This window comes from Schistocerca nitens, chromosome 7 (genome assembly GCF_023898315.1).
Source record: "Schistocerca nitens isolate TAMUIC-IGC-003100 chromosome 7, iqSchNite1.1, whole genome shotgun sequence".
NCBI lineage: Eukaryota > Metazoa > Arthropoda > Insecta > Orthoptera > Acrididae > Schistocerca > Schistocerca nitens.
In genome coordinates this window covers 176,569,404-176,582,832 of record NC_064620.1, presented here as the reverse complement: position 1 = coordinate 176,582,832, position 13,429 = coordinate 176,569,404, and the positions used below count along the sequence as shown (strand labels likewise).

At 52.6% G+C, this 13,429-nt stretch overlaps 1 protein-coding gene across 3 annotated transcripts in view; it reads left to right on the top strand.

Moving 5' to 3' along the window:
• Positions 1–13,429, top strand: part of LOC126195332 (ubiquitin-conjugating enzyme E2 C) — a 57,830-nt gene that overhangs the window by 28,534 nt on the left and 15,867 nt on the right. The window lies entirely within an intron of this gene.

The window sequence follows — 13,429 nt, the reverse complement described above, 5'->3', positions numbered from 1 at the left end:
ATACCTCTTAAAGAATCTTCGTATTATGTGATTGGCCTCACAGTAATAGCACCATCAATTAATTTGTTCCCCCCAGGGGCTCATGGTCCTTTTGTGAGTACGTGCGTGGTGAGCATGGGCCCCGAGCTATTGCAGCCTTACTTGTTTCCCGGGCTGCATTTCCTTGCCCATCCCCTCCTTTCCTGTCTCTGCTCCTTCTCCTTTGCCCTCTCCTCCCCCTCTCTTGGTGTCCTTGTTTATGTTGGCCCCACTATCCTCCTGGTAATATTGGCTTTGCAGTTTTGTTTTGTTGCGTAATTACCTCATATTTTCGGCATTCTCTGGTCCCCCTCTGGGGTTTGACCTCCATTACTAAATTTCCCTTCCGTAGTGTGAGCCATTTGGGGAAGAGCACCTTACCTAGTGTCTCCGACGTATGCCCTCCTAGTTCATTCCACCTTTTCTTTCACGCTGTTGTCTGATGCTAGGGCGCATAGCCAGCACGGTAGCCAGCCTTTGTGGTGGGGTCGCTATGTACCCTTTTGGTTGAGCCCCCTGAACACACAGGGATCACACTTCTGATACCTGAGCTGTGACCTCCTCATGCAAGCCTTGGAGTGGGTGCTCGTCATCCTGGAGCATCGGAACTCCTGGCAATGGCTGCCGTGCCAGAGGGCCCTTGCTGTGGCTGGGTGGCACCCATGAGGAGAGCCCCTGATCGGAGTGGGTGATATCGGAGCAAACGCTATGCAAATGAAATGCATACGGGTCCAGAACTCTGGCCGTTCTTCTGCGGCCATCTCTCTGCTTGGAACTGATTCTTCTAGTGCTGCTTCTCCTGCCACTTCGGCCTTCCCTTCCATGGCTACCCCCTGGGAAGAGGGTCAGGCCCGACGGCTAGGGGCGAAACCTTTCCCCCGCTATCTTGTTTACACCCCAGGACTGATGGGGATACTTTCACCAATACCAAACCTTTATTCTTTGTGGAACACATTGAAGACAAGTTTGGCGAAGTGGACTCCCTGAGCAAGATGCGGTCGGGTTCGTTGCTGATCAAAACTGCTTCAGCGGCCCAGTCTGCGGCACTTCGTGCCTGTACCCATCTTGGCACAATTCCTGTGTCCATTACCCCCCACCAGTCTCTCAATATGGTTCAAGGTGTGATTTTTCACAGGGACCTCATCCTTCAAACTGATGAGGAACTTCGGGACAATCTCGGACGGCGGGGTACTAAATTTGTTCGGCGTGTTCAGAAGGGTCCTAAGGACAATCACATTGATACTGGTGCCTTTATCCTGGCCTTTGAAGGGGATACCCTCCCTGAGAAAGTAAAGATTATGGTTTATCGAGGTGATGTGAAGCCGAACATCCCACCTCCTATGAGGTGTTTTAAGTGCTTGCGTTTTGGACACGTCTTTCCGCTGTTCACAGGCCCCTCTATGTGGTGACTGTGGACGTCCACTCCATGAGGGGAGTCCCTGTGTTCCCCCTCCTGTCTGTGTTACTTGTCATGGCAATCATTCTCCACGTTCACCAGATTGCCCAGTATATGAGAAGGAAAAGAAGATACAGGAGTAAAAGTCCCTTGATCGTTTAACCTACACAGAGGCTCGTAAGAAGTATGCACGCCTTCACCCTGTGTCCTTGACGTCCAGTTATGCTTTGGTTACATCTTCACCCCTTCCTCCCCCTTCCTTACCCCAATCCCAGACCCCTCTCCTCCCCCCCCCTCCCCTGCGGCTCCCACACCTTCTCCTCTGGGCACGGCTCCCCCTCCCCAGCCAGAGAAGTGTCCCACTCCTTCGGCGTCTGCCAGTCAAGGGCGCCCCTCCCGGGATGACCCTTCCTGGCACCTTCCAGGCCAAAGGTCTGCTGCCACGCGACGACCGCAAGAACCGCGGTCTGTCGGCCCCCAGGTCACCCGATCTCTTTCTGTTCCCGATCTTGGCGCAGCTGGTTCCTTTATGCCACACAGCCCTCCTCAGACTCAACCAGAAAAGAAGAAGAAACATAAGTCTGGGGACAAAGAGCCTCTGGTGTCAGCAGAGATCCCGTCCCCAGCTTCACAACCAGATTCTGACCTGTCGTTCATGGATGTCACCCCCTCCTTGTCGGTGACGGGTGGTGACCCGGCGGTATGACTGGCTTTAGCCTGTTCAACCCCCATTTAAATCATCATTCTGTGGTTATCCAATGAAATTGTAATGGATACTACCGTCACCTTCCGGAACTGAAATCCCTTATTTCTTCTTACTCTGCAGCTTGTGTGGTTCTACAGGAATCTCATTTTACTGACGATCACTCACCGACCCTCTGTGGGTTCTGTTTTCTGTCGAAATTGGGTCGGACCCCTGCGGGCTTCTGGTGGCGTTTGTACGTTGGTCCGTACAGACATTGCTAGCATGAGGATTCCTCTTCAAAGTACATTGAAAGCAGCTGCTGTTAGGGTCCACCTGGACTCTGAGGTCACAGTTTGCAATCTTTATCTCCCTCCTGACAGGACTCTTACACTTGCTGCCTTAACTGCCCTTCTTCAGCAACTTCCTGCTCCCTTCCTCCTTCTCGGGGATTCGGGGATTTTCCTGCTCATCATCCCTTGTGGGACAGTGCATTTCCATCTAGACGAGGTCTTCTCTTAGATCAGTTTATTACAGACCAAGACTTGTGCCTTCTTAATGGCTCCCCTACTCATTTCAGTGCCGGTCATGGTACCTTTTCTGTCATTCATCTTTCTCTTTCTTCTCCCTCTCTTCTCCCTTCATTACACTGGTAGCCGCACGACGACCTTTGTGATAGTGACCATTTCCCGTTGATTCTCTCTCTCTCTCTCTCTCTCTCTCTCTCTCTCTCTCTCTCTCTCTCTCTCTCTCTTTTCCCGCTCCCCGATGGACAGGTTACCTTGTTGGTCTTTCCAGTTCGCCGATTGGCCTCTATACACTGCACAGGTAGTGTTTTCTCCCACTTTGTCGGGTTGTATTGATAACGTCCTACGTGACGTGTCTGACACGATTGTTCGCACTGCTACCCTTGCTGTACTGCGCTCATCTGGACTATTTCGTAGCCGGCAAGTCCTGTGGTGGAATACGGCCATTGCCATTGCCGTCCGTGATCGCCGTCGAGCTTTGCAACACCTTAAGAGGCACCCATCTGTTGCCAGCTTTATTACCTTTAAGCGCCTTTGCGCTAAAGCCCGTTATTTAATCAAACAGAGAAAACGGATATGTTGGGAACAATTTGTTTCTTCCCTCAGTTATACTGCCCCAATGACATGGGTATGGACTACACTTCGCTCTCTCCAAGGTTGCCATCGGCAGTCCACCCTCCCAGGCCTTCACCTCCCAGATAGCTTTTGTACGGACCCGTTGATTCTTGCGACCCATTTTGCAATGGCATCAGCATCAGCCTCCTATCTGGCTGCTTTCCTTCACTGGAAACAGCGGGCCGAAGCTTCCACCGTATGTTTTACCCCTTGTCAGTAAGAATCTTACAACGAACCTTTCACTGAATGGGAATTTCTTTCCGCACTTTCTTCTTCCCATGATACGGCCCCTGGCCCAGACCCCATTCATAACCAACTGCTTCAACATCTCAGTGCTCCACAACGGCAACATCTTCTCCGGGTGTGTAACCGTATCTGGCTCCAGAGTGACTTCCTTCTCAGTGGAGGGATAGCATTGTCGTTCCTGTCCTTAAGCCTGGTAAGAAGCCCCTATTTGTTGACAGCTATCGGCCAATTAGTCTCACCAATGTTGTTTGCAAGTTACTTGAACGGTTGGTAGCCTGTCGGCTCAATTGGGTCCCGAATCTCAGGATCTATTGTCCCCTTACCAGTGTGGCTTCAGTGAGGGATGGTCTCCGATTGATCATTTACTTCGCTTGGAATCCGCAGTTTGGCAGGCTTTTTCCCAGCGCTGCCATTTGGTTGCAGTATTTTTCGACCTTCGCAAGGCCTATGACACGGCTTGGTGCCATCATATCTTACTTACCCTTCATGAGTGGGGTCTTCAGGGCACACTCCTGATTTTTATCTGCCAGTTCCTGTTCCATGGGTCATTCAGGGTTAGGGTTGGTACATTTTAGTTCTCCATGGACCCAGGAGAATGGCATCCCACAGTGTACTCATTGCTATCGATGGACTTGTGGCTTCTGTCGGTCCTTCGGTCACCCCTGCCCTGTATGTGGATGATTTCTGCATTTGTGTTAGTTCCTCTTCGATGGCCTCTGCAGAGCGGCAGCTCCAGGAAGCTATACGGTGTGCCTCTGCATGGACCCTCTCACACGGGTTTCAATTCTCTCCTTTAAAATCGCAGGTGGTCCACTTCCGTCACCGTACTACGATCCACCCTGACCCAGAGCTCTATCTTGATGCACAAAGATTGCCTGTGGTCCCACAGTTTCGTTTCCTGGGTCTTCTTTTCGACAACAAGCTCACTTCAGACTTCTGAAGGTAGGATTTGTCCGTAAACTCGATGTCCTTCGCTTCCTTGCCCACATGTCTTGGGGTGCGGATCACTCCATCCTTCTCCACGTAAAGGGCTTTAGTGCTGTCTCGCTTGGACTGTGATTGTCAAGTTTATGAGTTTATGGCTGCTTCTGCCACACTGTGCCTCCTGGATCCGGTCCACTGTTGTGGTGTCCATTTGGCCACCAGTGCCTTCCCTACTAACCCTGTTGATAGTCTCCTGGTTGAAGCTGGGATCCCCCCCCCCCCCCCCCCTCTTTCTGCTTGGCGGTCCCAGCTTCTGGTGTCTTATGCACTCGCTGTCTGTTCCTCTCCCACTCATCCTTCCTATTCTATCCTGTTCCAAGACCATGGACATCGCCCACCTGATTCCCACCCTCAAGCGGGTTTACCGGTTGGGCTCCGCCTTGCGTCTCTTTGCCTTGATTTTCAGCTTCCTTCTTCGTCCTGTCTTCCACGCTACTACCCCCCTCCCCCCTCCCCCCCTTGGTTAGTTTTTCGGCCGAGGTCCGAAAGATTCCATCCCCCCGATGGTGTTCCGTTCCTTTTTCCTCCGAATTTTATGGGAGTTTTGGGATGCTGTTGTTTTTTACACTGATGGCTCTAAATCTGCTGATCATGTGGGGTATGCCTTCACGTCCTCTTTTGTAACGGAAAATAATCTGCTGCCACCTACATGTGGGGTGTTTACTGCGGAATTGATGGCAATTTCCCAGGCCCTTAACTTTATCAAACAGTCCCAACACAACTGGGTTTTGTTATGTACGGACTCGATGAGTGGCCTTCTGGCTGTTGACCGGTGTTTTTCGCACTATCCCTTGGTCTCTGCCGTCCTTGACCATCTCGCTGATATTCACCGTGCTGCTTGTTCCGTTGACTTCCTTTGGTCCCTGGCCATGTGGGTGTCCCGGGTAATGAACTTGCTGATCGTTTGGCTGGGGGAGCAGTCACTTACCCCTCATTTTCTGTAACCACTTCTGCAGTGGATTTACGGCTTCACATTGAATCCCACTTCGCACAATCGTGGGCCAACTCTTGGGAGGCTACTTCCCATCTAATAAACTTCGTGCGATTAAGGTGACACCAGGCCCGTGGCATTCTTCCTTTCGCCTCTCCCCGAAAGGACTCTACCACACTGTGTCGTCTCCGCATTGGCCATACCAGGCTGAGCTATGGTTTTCTTTTGCGTGATGAGCCACCCCCACTTTATGGTTGTGGAGCCTTCCAGTCAGTAGCCCACACTTTGGTTGAATGCCCCCTTCTTTTGGCTCTGCGTGCTAAGTACTGACTCCCCCGCATTTTACCTTTGATGTTGGCTGACAATTCCCGGATGGTCACTCTGGTTCTCGGTTTCCTCCAGGAAAGTTGTTTTTATTCCCAGTTTTAAGATTTTTAATCTCTCTCTGGTGTTGGGGCAGGGCGGTGAGTGTTGGGGTATCTCCCACTGTAAACCATGTTTGGAGATTCCAGACTCCCCTCCCTGACAGATCCTCTTTTCTTCCCCCTTTACTCTTTTATCATTCCCCCCCCCCCGCCCCCCTCATATGTACTTCTACATTCTAGCGGTTGCACCTTTTAAGTCGCAGGTGGTCTTGCCTCTGCTGCTTCAGAAGTGGGATATTTCCTGCCTCTAGCATAGCGTTGGGTTCGCTCTCTTGCTGACTTACCTCATTTTGTTTTTACCATTGACAACATGACTGCCCTTTTACATTTTTTAGCCTTTTCCCTTTTATTGTTCTGACTTTTCTGAGATGTCACACTATCGGAATGGACCACATTTGAAACAAGGGACTGATGACTTTGCTGTTCGGTCGCTTAAACCCCAAACAACCCAGTTTAGGGAAGGAAAAGAAGATACAGAAGTATAAGTCCCTTGATTGTCTAACCTACACTGAGGCTTGTAAGAAATATGCACATCTTCATCCTGCGTCCATGACGTCTAGCTGTGCTTTAGTTAAGTCTTCAGGCTTTGGGAGACGGAATGGTGTAACAGCATGCACAACAAACTGCTTATCATTAAGGAGACTACGAATGTGTGGAAGTCTTCCATGCAGGCCTCTTGCAGGGAATCAGTTGTCCTCTGCTGGCTCCGCATTGGCCATACGTGGCTAACGCATGGTTACCTACTCCGTCGCGAGGACCCACCTGAGTGTCGCTGTGGATCCCAAATGAGTCGTCCACCTCTTGCTGGACTGCCCACTTTTAGCCGCTCTGCGGCAGACTTTTAACTTTCCCAGCACCCTGCCTTCGGTGCTGGGCGACAATGCCTCTACAGCAGCTTTCGTTTTACGTTTTATCCGTGAGAGTGGGTTTTATACTTCTATGTAGGTTTTTTAGCACATGTCCTTTGCCCCTCTGTGTCCTCCACCCTAGTGCTTTTAGGATGGAGGTTTTAATATGTTGCAGAGTGGCTGGCTTTCCCTTTTTATTCACGTGGTTGGCTAGCCACTGTAATCTGCTTTTATGTTTTACTCCCTTCTGTGTCTAGAGTCTCTCTTGTTTCCTTGTCCTCTTTTGTTCCTTTTGGTATTAGTTGCCATCCCTTCGTTCGTGTGGCTTTTCCTTTCTTTCCGTTTTGTATTATATGCTTCGTCTGTTTTATTCTCACTCTTGTGGCATTGTTTTATTGGGAACAAGGGACTGATGACCTCGTAGTTTGTTCCTTTCTCTCTCTTTTAAACCAACCAACCCTTCCTTGTCGGTGACAGGTGGGGACATGGTGGCATGACTGGCTTCAGCCTTTCACCCCCCCCCCCCCCCCATTTGAATTGTCGTGTGGTTATCCAATGGAAGTGTAATGGATATTACAGTCACCTTCCGGAGTTGAAATCCCTTATTTCGTTTTACTCTGCAGCTTGTGTGGTTCTACAGGAATCTCATTTTACTGATCACTCACCGACCCTCCGTGAGTTTCGTATTTTCTATTGAAATTGGGTATGGTCTCTGGTGGCATTTGTATGTTGGTCCATACGGACGTTGCTAGCACGTCCATTCCTCTTCAATCTACATTGGAAGCAGCTGCTGTTAGGGTCCACCTGGACTCTGAGGTCACGGTTTGCAATCTTTATCTCCCTCCTGACAGGACTCTCACACCTGCTGCCTTCACTGCCCTTCTTCAGCAACTCCCTCTTCCCTTCCTCCTTCTCGGGGATTTTAATGCTCATCATCCCTTGTGGGACAGTGCATTTTCATCTAGTCAGGGTCTTCTCATAGACAAGTTTCTTGCAGACCACAACTTACGCCTTCTTAATGATGGCCCCCTACTCATTTCAGTGCCGGTCAGGGTACCCTTTCTGCCATTTATCTTTCTCTTTCTTCTCCCCCCCCCCCCCCCCCCCCTGCGGGTTCGGGGGTTAGAATAGGCCCGCGGTATTCCTGCCTGTCGTAAGATGCGACTAAAAGGAGTTTCGACCGTTTCGGCCTTCCATGTGATGGTCCCCCTTGGGATTTGACCTCCATTTTTCGAAATTCTACAGAAGTACGAGCCTTTTGGGGAAGGTCGCCTTATGTGGTGTACCACTGGTCCTCAGTGCACTAAGACCTTGGCACTCAGCATTGTACCGGCGTTGTAACCATACCCATTATTCCTCAAATGGGGCCTAAACGCCTGATGGGTTGTACAAGTTACGCCCATAGTGCGTCCCCATCTGCACCTACGATCATGATGGACTTTCCATGACACCAGAAATCCAGCACGGTAGCCAGCCCGTTGTGGTGGGGTCGTCATGTACCCTCTAGGTTGTAGCCCCCTGACAACACAGGGATCGTACTGCTGATACCTGAGCTGCACCCTCCCCACGTCGGCCAAGGAGTAGATGCCAGTCTCCTTGGGGCATCAGGACTCCCGGCAACAGTCATCCTGCCAGGTGGCCCTTGCTGAGGCTGGGTGGCGCCCGTGGGGAGAGCCCCTGGTCGGAGTGGGTGGTATCGGGGCGGACGTTTCGCAGATGAAACGTCAACATGTATCAGGTCGCTCTGCGGCCTAGTCTTTCAAAAGGAAAGGTACTGTTTCTAGTTCTGGTTCTCCTGCCCTTTCCCCCTTGGCCACTCCCTGGGAGGAGGAACAGGCCCGCCGGCTTGGGGCGAAGTACTTCCCCCGCTATTTGGTCTGTTCTCGAACCGATGGGGGGACGTTCGCCACCTCCAAGCCCATGTTCTTTGATCAGCACATTGAGGACGTCTTCGGGGAAATCGAGGCTCTCAGTAAGATGCGTTCGGGGTCCGTTCTTATAAAGACCACCTCCGCCACACAGTTGGCGGCGCTCCAGGCGTGCGACCGCCTAGGGGACATCCCAGTGTCCATTGTCCTGCATCTGGCACTAAATAGGATGCAGGGGGTTATTTTTCATCGGGACCTCCTGCTGCAATCTGATGAGGAGCTCAGGGCCAACCTGGAGCGCCAAGGCGTGCATTTCGTCCGGCGAGTCCAGCGCGGCCCCAAGGACCGTCGCATCGACACCGGGGCCTTTATCCTCGCCTTCGAGGGGGACATTCTCCCGGAGAAGGTAAAGGTGATGTGCTACCGGTGCGACGTGTGACCTTACGTCCCGCCTCCTATGCGCTGTTTTCGGTGTTTGCGCTTTGGGCACATGTCGTCACGGTGTGAGGCTGAGCCCCTTTGTGGCGATTGTGGACGTCCTCTTCGTGAGGAACATACATGCACCCCACCACCTCGGTGCGTTAATTGTCCTGGCATCCACTCGCCTAGATCCTCAGACTGCCCCACATATCAGAAGGAGAAGAAGATACAAGAACTCAAAACTTTGGATCGTCTCTCTTATTCTGAGGCCAGGAAGAAGTATGACCGCCTCCATCCCGTGCCGTTGACCACTTCGTTTGCCTCAGTTGTGTCCACTCCTTCCGCGGTATCCTCACCCCTATCCTGTCCCCCCTCCGCCTCCTCCCCCCATCCGGGGTCTCTGCCTCCGCCTCCCAAATCCCTCCCTTCCAAATCCTCCTCCCCCGTGGCCCCCGCACCCTCTGCCCCAGGGGCCACCCTTCCTCCTCCTCCCCCCCCCCTCCCTCTCAGGTGTCCATCGGGGAAACGTTCCGGACCCCAGCTTCCGAGGTCCGGCGTTCCAAAATGGACCCTGCGCGTGAGGACCTTCTTCGGGTCCAGCCCACCATCCCTGCGCCTTCTCGGACTTCCAAGAAGGCCTCCAAGAAGAAGTCTCTATACCCCTTTCCACCCTGGCACGTTTCGTCTGACGCTCCATCCGTGAGTCGCTGCTCCCGGCCGTCCTCAGTTTCGCCAGGAGGCTCTGCTGCCAGGCGCTCAGCTGGTCTCTCGTCGGCAAATGATGCTGCCCCTCCTACACAACCAGGGACAGCGGCCGCAGCTGGCGACGACTCGATGGACCAGGATCCGCCTCCCGCCGGTTGTAGCGTTGTTCCCTCGAAACCTGGCCCTCCGCGGCCGTCGAGGTGACCAGCTCTTCCCCCGTCTCGTTCCCCCTCTTTTTTGACTAGCGATGGCCTTGTTACATTGGAACATAAGAGGTATCCGATCTAATTGGGAGGAATTACAACTGCTCCTCCGCCTGCACTGTCCGCTCATCCTTGGTCTCCAGGAAACCAAGTTGCACCCGACTGACCGTATTGCCTTTACCCACTATACCTCGGAGCGGTATGACCTCTCACCCCTGTGGACGGTATCCCAGCTCATGGTGGGGTCATGTTGCTCGTTCGGGACGATGTCTATTACCATCCCATCCCATTGACCACCCCACTCCAAGCAATAGCTGTCCGTATTACTCTTTCTGCTTTTACTTTTTCAGTTTGTACCATCTACACTCCATCGTCATCTGCTGTTAGTCGGGCTGACATGATGCACCTGATCGTTCAGCTTCCCCCGCCGTTTTTATTGTTTGGCGACTTCAATGCCCATCATCCCCTTTGGGGCTCTCCTGCATCCTGTCGAAGAGGCTCACTCTTGACGGATGTCTTCAACCATCTCAATCTTGTCTGCCTCAATACTGGCGCCCCGACTTTCCTCTCGGACTCTACTCATACCTACTCTCACTTGGACCTCTCTTGCCCGTCGGTTCGAGTGGTATGTCCTTTCTGACACCTATTCGAGCGACCACTTCCCCTGTGTCATTCGTCTCCTGCACCACACCCTATCCCCACGTCCTTCGAGCTGTAACATACCGAAAGCTGACTGGGGACTTTACTCCTCCCTGGTGACCTTTCCGGACCACGATTTTCTCAGTTGTGACAGTCAGGTCGAATACCTCACGGCTGTTATCATCAATGCTGCCAAATGTTCCATTCCTTGTACTACCTCTTCTTCACGTCGCATTTCCGTCCCCTGGTGGAACGAGGCTTGTAGAGACGCTATCCGTGCTCGACGACGTGCTTTACGCACCTTTCGCCGCCATCCTACGTTGGCGAATTGTATTGGATACAAACGACTCCGAGCGCAATGCCGTAGAGTCATCAAAGACAGCAAAAAACTTGTTGGGCCTCTTTCACCAGCTCCTTTAACAGTTTTACTCCCTCTTCTGTCGTACGGGGTGGCCTGCGCCGGCTGTCGGGCATTAAGGCCCACTCCTCGGTACCTGGCCTGACCTCAGGTAATGAGGTCCTCGTTGATCCTGTGGCTGTCTCCAACGCCTTCGGCCGGTTTTTCGCAGAGGTTTCCAGCTCCGTTCATTACCACCCTGCCTTCCTTCCCAGGAAAGAGGCAGAAGAGGCTCGGCGACCTTCCTTTCACTCGCTGAATCTGGAAACTTATACCCCCTTTACTATGCGGGAACTCGAACGTGCGCTTGCACTGTTCCGGTCCTCTGCTCCGGGGCCAGATGCCATTCACGTTCAGATGCTGGCACACCTTTCTCCGGCGGGCAAAAGCTTCCTTCTTCGTACCTACAATTGCGTCTGGACCGAAGGTCAGGTCCCCATGCGTTGGCGTGACGCCGTCGTTGTTCCTATACCCAAACCCGGGAAGGATAGACACCTTCCTTCTAGTTACCGCCCCATTTCTCATACAAGCTGTGTCTGTAAGGTGATGGAGCGCATGGTTAATGCTCGGCTAGTTTGGATTCTTGAATCTCGACGGCTACTTACCAATGTCCAATGCGGTTTTCGTCGCTGCCGCTCCGCTGTTGACCACCTTGTGACCTTGTCGACATTCATCATGAACAACTTTTTGCGAAGGCGCCAAACGGTAGCCGTGTTCTTCGATTTGGAGAAGGCTTATGATACCTGTTCGAGAGGAGGTATCCTCCGCACTATGCACAGGTGGGGCCTACGCGGTCGCCTGCCCCTTTTTATTGATTCCTTTTTAACGGATCGAAAGTTTAGGGTACGTGTGGGTTCCGTATTGTCCGACGTCTTCCTCCAGGAGAACGGAGTGCCTCAGGGCTCCGTCTTGAGCGTAGCCCTTTTTGCCATCACGATCAATCCAATTATGGATTGCGTTCCACCTAATGTCTCCGGCTCTCTCTTTGTCGATGACTTCGCGATCTACTGCAGTGCCCAGAGAACATGCCTCCTGGAGCGCTGCCTTCAGCGTTGTCTAGACAGTCTATACTCATGGAGCGTGGCAAATGGCTTCCGGTTCTCTGAAGAGAAGACGGTTTGTATCAGCTTTTGGCAATATAAAGCATTCCTTCCGCCATCCTTACATCTCGGTCCCGTTGTTCTCCCATTCGTGGAAACAACTAAGTTTCTAGGGCTCACGTTGGACAGGAAACTGTGTTGGTCTCCGCATGTCTCTTATTTGGCAGCCCGTTGTACACGTTCCCTTAATGTCCTCAGAGTTCTTAGTGGTTCATCTTGGGGAGCGGATCGCACTGTCCTGCTTCGCTTGTATCGGTCCATAGTCCGATCGAAGCTGGATTATGGGAGCTTCGTCTACTCGTCTGCTCAGCCATCCCTCTTACGCCGTCTCAACTCCATCCACCATCGGGGGTTACGTCTTGCGACCGGAGCCTTCTACACTAGTCCTGTCGAGAGTCTTTATGCTGAAGCTGCCGAATTACCATTGACCTACCAGTGCGACGTACTGCTGTGTCGGTATGCCTGCCGGCTGTTGTCTATGCCAGACCACCCCTCTTAAGAGTCCTTCTTCGCCGATTCTCTCGACCGTCAGTACGGGTTGTATGTCTCTGCCCTGCTGCCCCCTGGAGTCTGCTTCGACAGTTGGATTTTGCCCTCCCTACCACCTTCAGAGAGGGTGAGAGCCCGACACCACCTTGGCTCCAGGCTCCGGTTCATATTTATCTCGACCTCAGCTCACTCCCGAAGGAGGGTACTCCGGCTGCAGTGTATTGCTCACGGTTTGTCGAACTTCGTGCTAGACTTGCCGGTCACACCTTTATTTATACCGATGGCTCCAAAACTGTCGATGGTGTCGGCTGTGCCTTTGTCGTCGGGGCCGCCAACTTTAAATACCGGCTCCTCGGCCAATGTTCCAGCTTTACGGCCGAGCTTTTTGCTTTCCATCAGGCCGTTCAGTATGCCCGCCGCCATTCATCGTATGTACTCTGCTCTGACTCACTCAGTGCTCTTCAGAGCCTTGGAGCTCCCTATCCGGTCCATCCCTTGGCTCAACGGATACAGCAGTCCCTCCATTCTTTCGCTGATAATGGTTCTCCTGTCAGCTTTCTGTGGGTTCCCGGACATGTAGGAGTGCCTGGGAATGAGGCTGCGGATGCTGCAACCAAGGCTGTAGTCCTCCTGCCTCGGCCAGCCTCCCATTGTGTCCCGTCATTTGACGTTCGTGGGGATGTTTGTAAGAGGCTTGTGTCGTTGTGGTGGGATGCTTGGTCATCCCTCCAAGGAAACAAGCTCCGGGCAGTAAAACCGCTCCCAACTGCTTGGACAACTTCCTCCCGACCATCTCGGCGAGAGGAGGTCCTTCTGACCAGGTTGCGGATTGGGCATTGCCGGTTTAGCCACCGCTACCTGCTCTCTGGTGACCCAGCCCCGCAGTGCCCTTGTGGTCAGGCATTAACAGTGCGCCATGTTTTATTGTCGTGTCCC